This window comes from Brachionichthys hirsutus, chromosome 8, assembly GCF_040956055.1.
Source record: "Brachionichthys hirsutus isolate HB-005 chromosome 8, CSIRO-AGI_Bhir_v1, whole genome shotgun sequence".
NCBI lineage: Eukaryota > Metazoa > Chordata > Actinopteri > Lophiiformes > Brachionichthyidae > Brachionichthys > Brachionichthys hirsutus.
The window spans coordinates 1308588-1316438 of record NC_090904.1 but is presented as its reverse complement, the minus strand read 5'-3'; positions in this window follow the sequence as shown (position 1 = coordinate 1316438).

Genomic DNA, 7851 nt, shown 5'->3' with positions numbered 1-7851 from the left:
TTTTCTTTCATGTGTTCTTTTCTTCTTGCTTTGAGACAGATACAACCGTCCTCCCTGCAGGCGACGTCGAGGTGCGGCTGCTGCTAGAACTCCGTGGAGCGTTCATGCAGGCTCTAAACTGTATCGAGGTAATCCTAGTCTTCCTTTGCTTCATCGTAGCGTTAGGAGGTCCCGGCTGCACTTTAACATGCGTTCAAGGTTGTACAGGTTTACAGATTGACTGACGTTCGTGTCTTAAACTAAGTAATGGCGGTAATCTGCTTTACATTATTTAATACTGATGGACATAATAAGGATTACTGCACTGCGTAGTTTGTACTCGGCGGCGCGGACGACGGTCTCTGTCGGGCACACCAACTATTTCATCAGATTGAAATCGATCAAGCCTTTTTCTCCTGTCGTCTCTGGGTCGGTCTATTCTGGCTGTGTGATCCGGTAACTCTGTTTTTAACCCCGCTGCTTCCTACAGCGGATTGATCTGATCTCGTCTCTGATCCTGATAACTAACGGCGCCTGTCTGGTCGGATGAACTTCAATTGAACTTTCTGGTACCACTTTGGCCCAAAACAGTTGTTCAAGTAACGAGTTTCATCCTTGCTCATTTGAACATCCTTTATAAAACAGGTCCATTGGGCCAACAAAGAAGGTGTAGCTGTTAAGGTCAAATTAAATTGATTATCATTAAATTATGACATTGGGTTTTAGCTAATCATTTCAATACATTAATACCAGAATGTCAATAATAATCTGGGGTAATATAATCCTTCGTCTTTCCTCGATTGAATATTAAATATTTCCATGACACATTTCGGCCACCAGGGGGCACTTTCTCATCACAGTCACACACTGAGGTCAGAAACCGTTCATTCAGGTCACACTGGACACCCTCACCACAAAGCTGTGTGGCGTAAGAGAAACCCAGATGTTGCTGGTGAACACGCATGCAGCAGGCGTGCAAGAAAACGTATCTGATCAGCGCGCAATATGCCGAGGGAGATTTGGGCTCACCTCGGCTCACATCTCTCTTTGCTGGTCGCGTATGGGGCAAGATTGCAGGAGTGGTGAGGTGCAGTAGGAACAAATAAAAGGTTATCAGCGATACGCAGTCATTGTGCGACAGTTACATTTCAGCGGAGGCACTTCTTCTGCCTGCTGATAAGGTTGCGCTCCTGCGGTCTGCTCAACCGTTGGGCCTAGATGTAGGAAAAGAGAGACACGGTTGCAACAGCATCCCGTAGGTGTGGCGTTTCAGGAGCGGCGAGGAGCCTCCACAGGCCGCGTATCGCTGTCTGCACGTACACAGATAAGTCTTGAGCATCTTTCGGCTGCGTTACGGTGAACCAGTGACAGCCCAATCTCAGAAAGCCCAAAGGTTCCATTCATATACAGGAGGAATTAGATTCTGCATCATAAACGGCATTTTTCTTCTCGCAATGAAATGGCGCTGATTTTCACGTCACCACACGATGCTGTTGTTGTTGTTGTTCATCATGATCATATTATTATTAGTTCGTGTTGGTATTGTTCTTCGGCACATTGTTTATGATCATCCTTTGCAGGGTCGAGGGGAAGGGACAGCTGGAGAGCATCGAGGGTTCCCCCATGAGGAGAACATGCAGTGTCGGCACAAAACGCCTCCAGGTCGGAATTCACATTCATTAAGTTCATTTCTTATTATTAATGCAGATATTATAGTAGTTACTGTAGATACTACTATTTGGAACATTTATATTATAATAGCAGTTGTAATGTTTCCTTTCATGTCTGTATGTCGCCCACCTTTTCTTTCCTATCCCTCGTTCCCATCTTTTTCTCTCTCTCAGTCCCTCTGGTGAAGTTTTAGTTTTTATTTCGCTGTTTTGATTTAATGTCTCTGTCTTTCCTCTGCCATGTCTGACAGCTTGTTTCAGCAAAATCCAGCTCTTAAGGTGCACCTGTCCCGACCCGGACGGTGGATTAAATTAGTGAACACGTAGCTGCAATGAACCCAGATCTTCTCTTCAGACGGCGGTGGAGCGTAAACTCTAAGGGGAAAGTCAATGTTGGCTTTCTATTCTAAAACGGGCAGAAACAGAAAACCAGATGAATCATAATGCTGCGCCGCGTCTACCATATAGAATCGGACACTCTTGGTTCATGTGCTTGCCAAATCTTATTTTCCGCATCACAGATGTTAATTTTTTTTTAAACGTATCATTACATCCTACACAATGTGGCAAAAATGTAGCTACAAGTAATTTCCAAAGAAAATCTCATGATGACCAAAGCGTTGCACGAGAAGGGTTTCTAGGAATGACACTATCGTATGTGATTTAGTTAAGATTCTGGGTGAGGCCCGCCGTCGTCACGGAGAACAGATAAAGATGAGCGTGCATACACACACACACACACACACACACACACACACATGCAGCAGAATCACCCCAGTATAGAGGCACAACAGGACGGTCTGAAAAGATTCCGTCGATGGCCGTTTCAGTGCCGACGGGCGGTGGTGTCGTGTCGTCGGAGCGCCCCTCTGGCTCTGAGCAGCACGCGTGCACGACGGACGGACGGACGGACGGACGGACGGCTGCCTCCGTGTGTCTGAGGGCTGTGCCATAATAAGCGTTTTCTTTTTGCGTCCCAGCTGGGGGTGCGACTGTTCAGCTGGTGCGTTGCCGCCTGCAGGAGGATGTCAGTTGTGACTTTCCAGTAATAACAAGGGCGTGTTGCTTTCTCTTGTTCGAGTGTGTGAGACGGAACCACAGAGAGGGAGTTTCGTGTCAAACTGCACAGACGGTCACAATGAGAGGACAACGTTGTCTCGCGCTGTCTGTCTCCGTCTGTCTCTGAGACGGAGGGGACTTTATTTCCTTTTTACCATTGACTCTGTGCCCACTTATCTGGATTGGATGTTGGACGCCCTTTATAGGAGTCATCCAAATATCATTAGGGCTAAACCCGCCATGTGGTTTCAGTTGAGAATGTGAGGAACGCATGCATGGCCCGTGGGTGTTTCTCTACTCTGTCCCTCCATGGGTCAAAATAACATTCCCTGCTCTCAGAGCAAAAGGAGACAGACAGAAAATACATTCTTCAAGAACATCTTTAAAGAAGCAGGTTTTTTTTTAGCGATGCTGAGGAGGTATTCCGCTTTCACAGTGGAAAGGGGCACATGATCAGATTCTGCAAATTAAAACAGTCCACTGTTCGAATCAAGCTCGTTGTTTTACTGTTAGCGGAGACATTTTCCCCACAGATATATTTATTCTAAAATAATACAAATATCTGGGGACTTGGAGAAGTCATTTTAGTCTTCTAGCGGGGGGGGGGCATGACCTCCCCTTTGTTTGTCACCCAAGTTTCCTGTCTGGGTTTTGCAGCCGTCTCCTCAATAAAGGTCTTTCAAATTTGTAAATTTGTCTGGTTGTTTATTACTGCCAAATCAAAACACAGAGAGCTTAAGCAAGATGTAGTGTGTGTGTGTGTAGGTGTGCGTGTGTAGGTGTGTGTGCGTGTGTGTGTGAGTGTGAGTGTGAGTGTGAGTGTGAGTGTGAGAAAGGAAGTGTTCTTGGAAAATAATGGCTGCATAGTCACATTAATGGGCAAACATTTCCTCTGTATTTCCCCGTGCCCTGTATTAATACTGTACACACACACGCGCACACACACACACACACACACACACACGCTGCATGCCACTGTGTTTATTCTCATTTATTCACCACGTCATGTGGTTAGAGAGTGACCCTGATTTCATTCTGCAGTTCTTGGTATTTGGTGGAGAGTTGGAAGAAGTGCTCGTTTATATCTAAGAATGTTAATAAAACTTTAACTTCTATTGTTCACAGACACATTAAATATACACGTTTTCACCATTGATCTGAATGTTTAATCAGTTCATACCATTTAGACCGCTTCGGGTTCGGGTCAGGTCATCTGAGAGATGTGGATCCGTTGCTGATTATTTGGTTTTATCTCATGCTACTTAGCGATGCTGTATTTTCAGCCCCCCCGTTGTCAAACTGCGCAGCTGCAGGCTAAAGGTCAGTGGACGCTGCTGCTGAAGTTCCCTTGAGCAAGAAATGCAAGGACTGCGGTGTTCCGGTATTAAACTGGTTATACCAGATTTAAGCGTCGCAGTGGAGACGGGTAACAAATCAACGTATTCACGCTGAACGTACAGGAAGCTACCAGTCCACGCTGCTTTCTCCTTCTCTGGGAACTTTCCCTTCTTCAAACTGCAGCCATCGTTTCGGTCTCAGCAGTGTTGAAGGGATCACAACCACAAATCCATCAGATGAAACGGCTTTGATGAATCCGGACTTTCCCTTTAGTTTTTGATCTGGTGGATGGATTTGCACCACAGTTTTTACAGAGCTATGCAACCCGCCCCCGAGGTTTAAATGGTATTAATATATTTCTATCCTGAACATCGGCTGGCGCCGTTATCTTGTCAAAATGTTTGACTGGTTGGATATTTAGGTTTTCCACAGGGAAGCTGAAAAACTGACGACCTTTGGTTGTAAAGTGTCAGCATGTTAACACGCCGAGGTAAAGTCATGAGATGCGTTCATTGTTTGAATTGTCTGCGTACGAAGCAGCTTTATCTGTTCATATAATTCTTGTTTTGCATCTTCATTTGCTGTTTTAAGGCAGGTGTACCTGCTAACCCCCCCCCCATCCCCAGCCCTGTGGTCGCCATGGCTACAACCAGCAGAGACACAGGCAGAAAGCACAGTTTGGCAATGAGTGACACCGTTTCAGTAAGAAAGAACAGGTGGCCAATGTGTACGTGTGTGTGTGTGTATGTTTTTGTTGCGGTGGTGGGGGGTGGGGGGTTTGGGGGCGCAGCAGTTCCACCATCACACAGGTGCATCATGACTTTGGTCTCATGCACACTCGACATGCTGAGATGAGTGTCATGGCTAACCACGGCGGCGGTGGTGTCTTCAGCAGGTAGACGGTGGGGGGGGGGGGTTAAAGGCTTTCTGGAACACCACAGATCTATGAATTCGTTAGAATCGGGCTCTGACCCTAATGTGTGCCCATCTGCAAGTCATCAGACTCGGCCTCGTGATATATTTATATGAATGCTATTCCCCCCCCCCCCAGCCCCCCCCCCTCGCTGAGTGTGTACGTGGAACCTAAACGTAGCTCGTCTTCTGAAAAATGGGGTGTGTCCCAATAAACCGCACACAGATGCTTTCTGGCATGAAACACAGACACAAGCGCAACGTCCCGATGCTTATCTCTGCGTCTCCCCAGGCTGGTGGCAAACGGGTCGCGAAGGCGTGGCCGTCGTTCCACGCCACATGGACGAGCAGTACCCTCCCCCCCAGGGTGGTTCCCACTAAAGGTAGCCCCCCCCCCCCCCCCCCCCCATCCAACAGCTGAGCGGAACATCTGCCCTGCTCTCAGGATGTTCTGGGGGTTGATTTACATTTGACATGAACCAATAAATTTTTGATTCCAGAAATGTCCGCCCGCTACACTTCCACCCCCGCCTCATCATTTCCACTGTGGCTGCCTCCCCCCCCCCCCCTCCATACAGCTGTTCCTTCGCCTCATGTTGCACATTCTTTCATGCTTTTGGGCTCTGGCTGTCAGGGAGCCATTACACTCCTTCCTGCTGTGTGTGTGCGTGTGTGTGTGTGTGTGTGTGTGAGCGAGGGAGAACGAGGCAATGTAACATTTGAAAGTGATCTCAAACCTGAAAGACAGAGTACAGCTGCACCCCCCCCCCCCCCCCCCCAGCTGTTTGTCGCTCAACAATTCCTGCAGCTCCAGTTCGTCCTTTCCTTTCCAAACTCCCCCCCCAGTCCCCAAACCACCTTCCCGCTCCTTCTATTTTTAACTCGAGAGACGAAGAGGCCCCCGTCACGCTTTAATCACCGCATCCAATGATTGCTTGCCCCCCCCCCCCCCATTGGAGTGCAACTCTTCAGATTCCTCTCCGGCCTCCCATCTTTTGGCCACATGGTCGGACTCGGGTTGTTTTTAAGAATGATAAACAAAGGGAAAGTGCGATGCAAGAAGCGCCAAAGCAGCCCGTGTTTGGTCTGCTGGAGCGACGGTGACCTTTCAGGAAATGTCCCCCACCCTGCAGAGAAAGGTCGCCTCGAGGCTCCGGCTGATTAAAGGCTGCACAACAGGAAGTGTCTGACTTCGTATAACGCCGATTTTAGGAGAGGTCATCACAACCTGTTCTTGGGCTGTCTCGACGGCATCAGTGGAGAGCTTTTTTTTTTCTCCAATTGAATGTCAGCATTATTTTGAAACCAAACAGAAGTCGTGTGGAGCTGACATCACGCAGATATCCTCAAAACACATGCATCGGTTCCTTTAGCGAGTCGTTAGCTTAGCATTGTCTTGGATGCATGCTAAGACCACAAAAAAAAAGAAAGTTATTGTTGCCCCAAAATGAATAGAACACCGGGCTTGTCAGGATGAGCCATAGTTTATCTTGAGTAAACCATGTGCACATCAAAATACCCACAAGTACGCTAAATATTTGTTGTCCTGATAATCGTCCCCAACAATCGGACCGTCTGTGTTATTTATATGTGATTTGTTTCAAAGGGTCAGAGGTGCAGTGCCGGTACTTTCTGTTTCTGAATCCGGGTGGCGATCATGAATCAGATACTTTTCCGATAAGTCCCTCCCAGTGTTTTCCTATTCTCCCGCTCTCCATCTGCTTCTCCTCGTGCTATGTTTAGGAATTTAGAATGGCCTCTGTCCACTTTATATTTCCATGTGATGCAGATCCCATTGTATTCCTCAAGAGCTCCGAGTCCTGTGCTGCTTCCTCCCAGCATCTCCTCTTCCTCTCTGTGCTGCAAAGTGAAGATGTTTGCTGTTTGAATCCTCGATACCCACAGCTGCCTCCTTTATGTATATTCAGAATGACGTGGTTACGTTTGTGTCTGTGAATAATATCCAACACTTCAGCAAACCGGATGTGAAAGATCCACCAGAGGATTCCATACAACATGATGTCTTTTAAATGTATTGTTTTTTTGGTTTTGTAAATACAGGTTTGAAATGTGTGTTTGTTTGAGGCGAAACCGACACCGGGACGACCCGATCTCGGGCTCCCTCTCACGTACCGGGAGGTCAAAGGGTCACCATCACCAAACCGGGGTTTCCTTTGGTCAGCATGTTTTCCCAAAGGCTGAACTTACGTTTGAACCTGAAAGCTAATCCATAGCTGGGCCGGACCACACAGTGGTAGAGGTCAGGGGGGTCGTTCACCTCTTTAGGCACATCGCTCTCATGCAAACAGAAGATCCTGAGGCCTTCACCACCCGAGATCAAGTCCGGTTAATCAGCTTCGGTTGTTGTACGCTGTCTGAAGCTAGGTCAAGCAGAAGCGTGTTAGGTCGGTGAGGCTGCTGCTGATTAGTGCATGTTCACAGGACCCCCATTGTCCTCTAGAGAAAGAACACCACTGTGGTAATTCTACCGCTTATCTATTCGTTCCATGACCCAGTGTTTGTCAATTTCAGTTGATAAAACGTGGACTTTTGCCGTACCTTAGATAATTTGCGCTTTTAATTAGTTTAAAGTTCATGAGTCTGTTATTGTGGATTTCCCTCACGCATCATTTTACGTAAGCAAAATGGGATTGTGGGGTTTAATGGACATTTTTCATCAGAGGTTTGTCTCACAGGGACAGTAAAGAAAAAGGTTGGTTTTCCTATTTTACATGTCACAACCCACATGAAGCAAGAACAGCGTAAACGCGACTGCCGCGTGTCTCTGACGTCTCGATGCGGCGTCCTTCATCCTGTCCTTTGCATCTTAAAGCATCACTTCCTGCCGTTGACGATCTGGTGCGATCGGCTGCAGAATCTGTCGCTCTCTCTC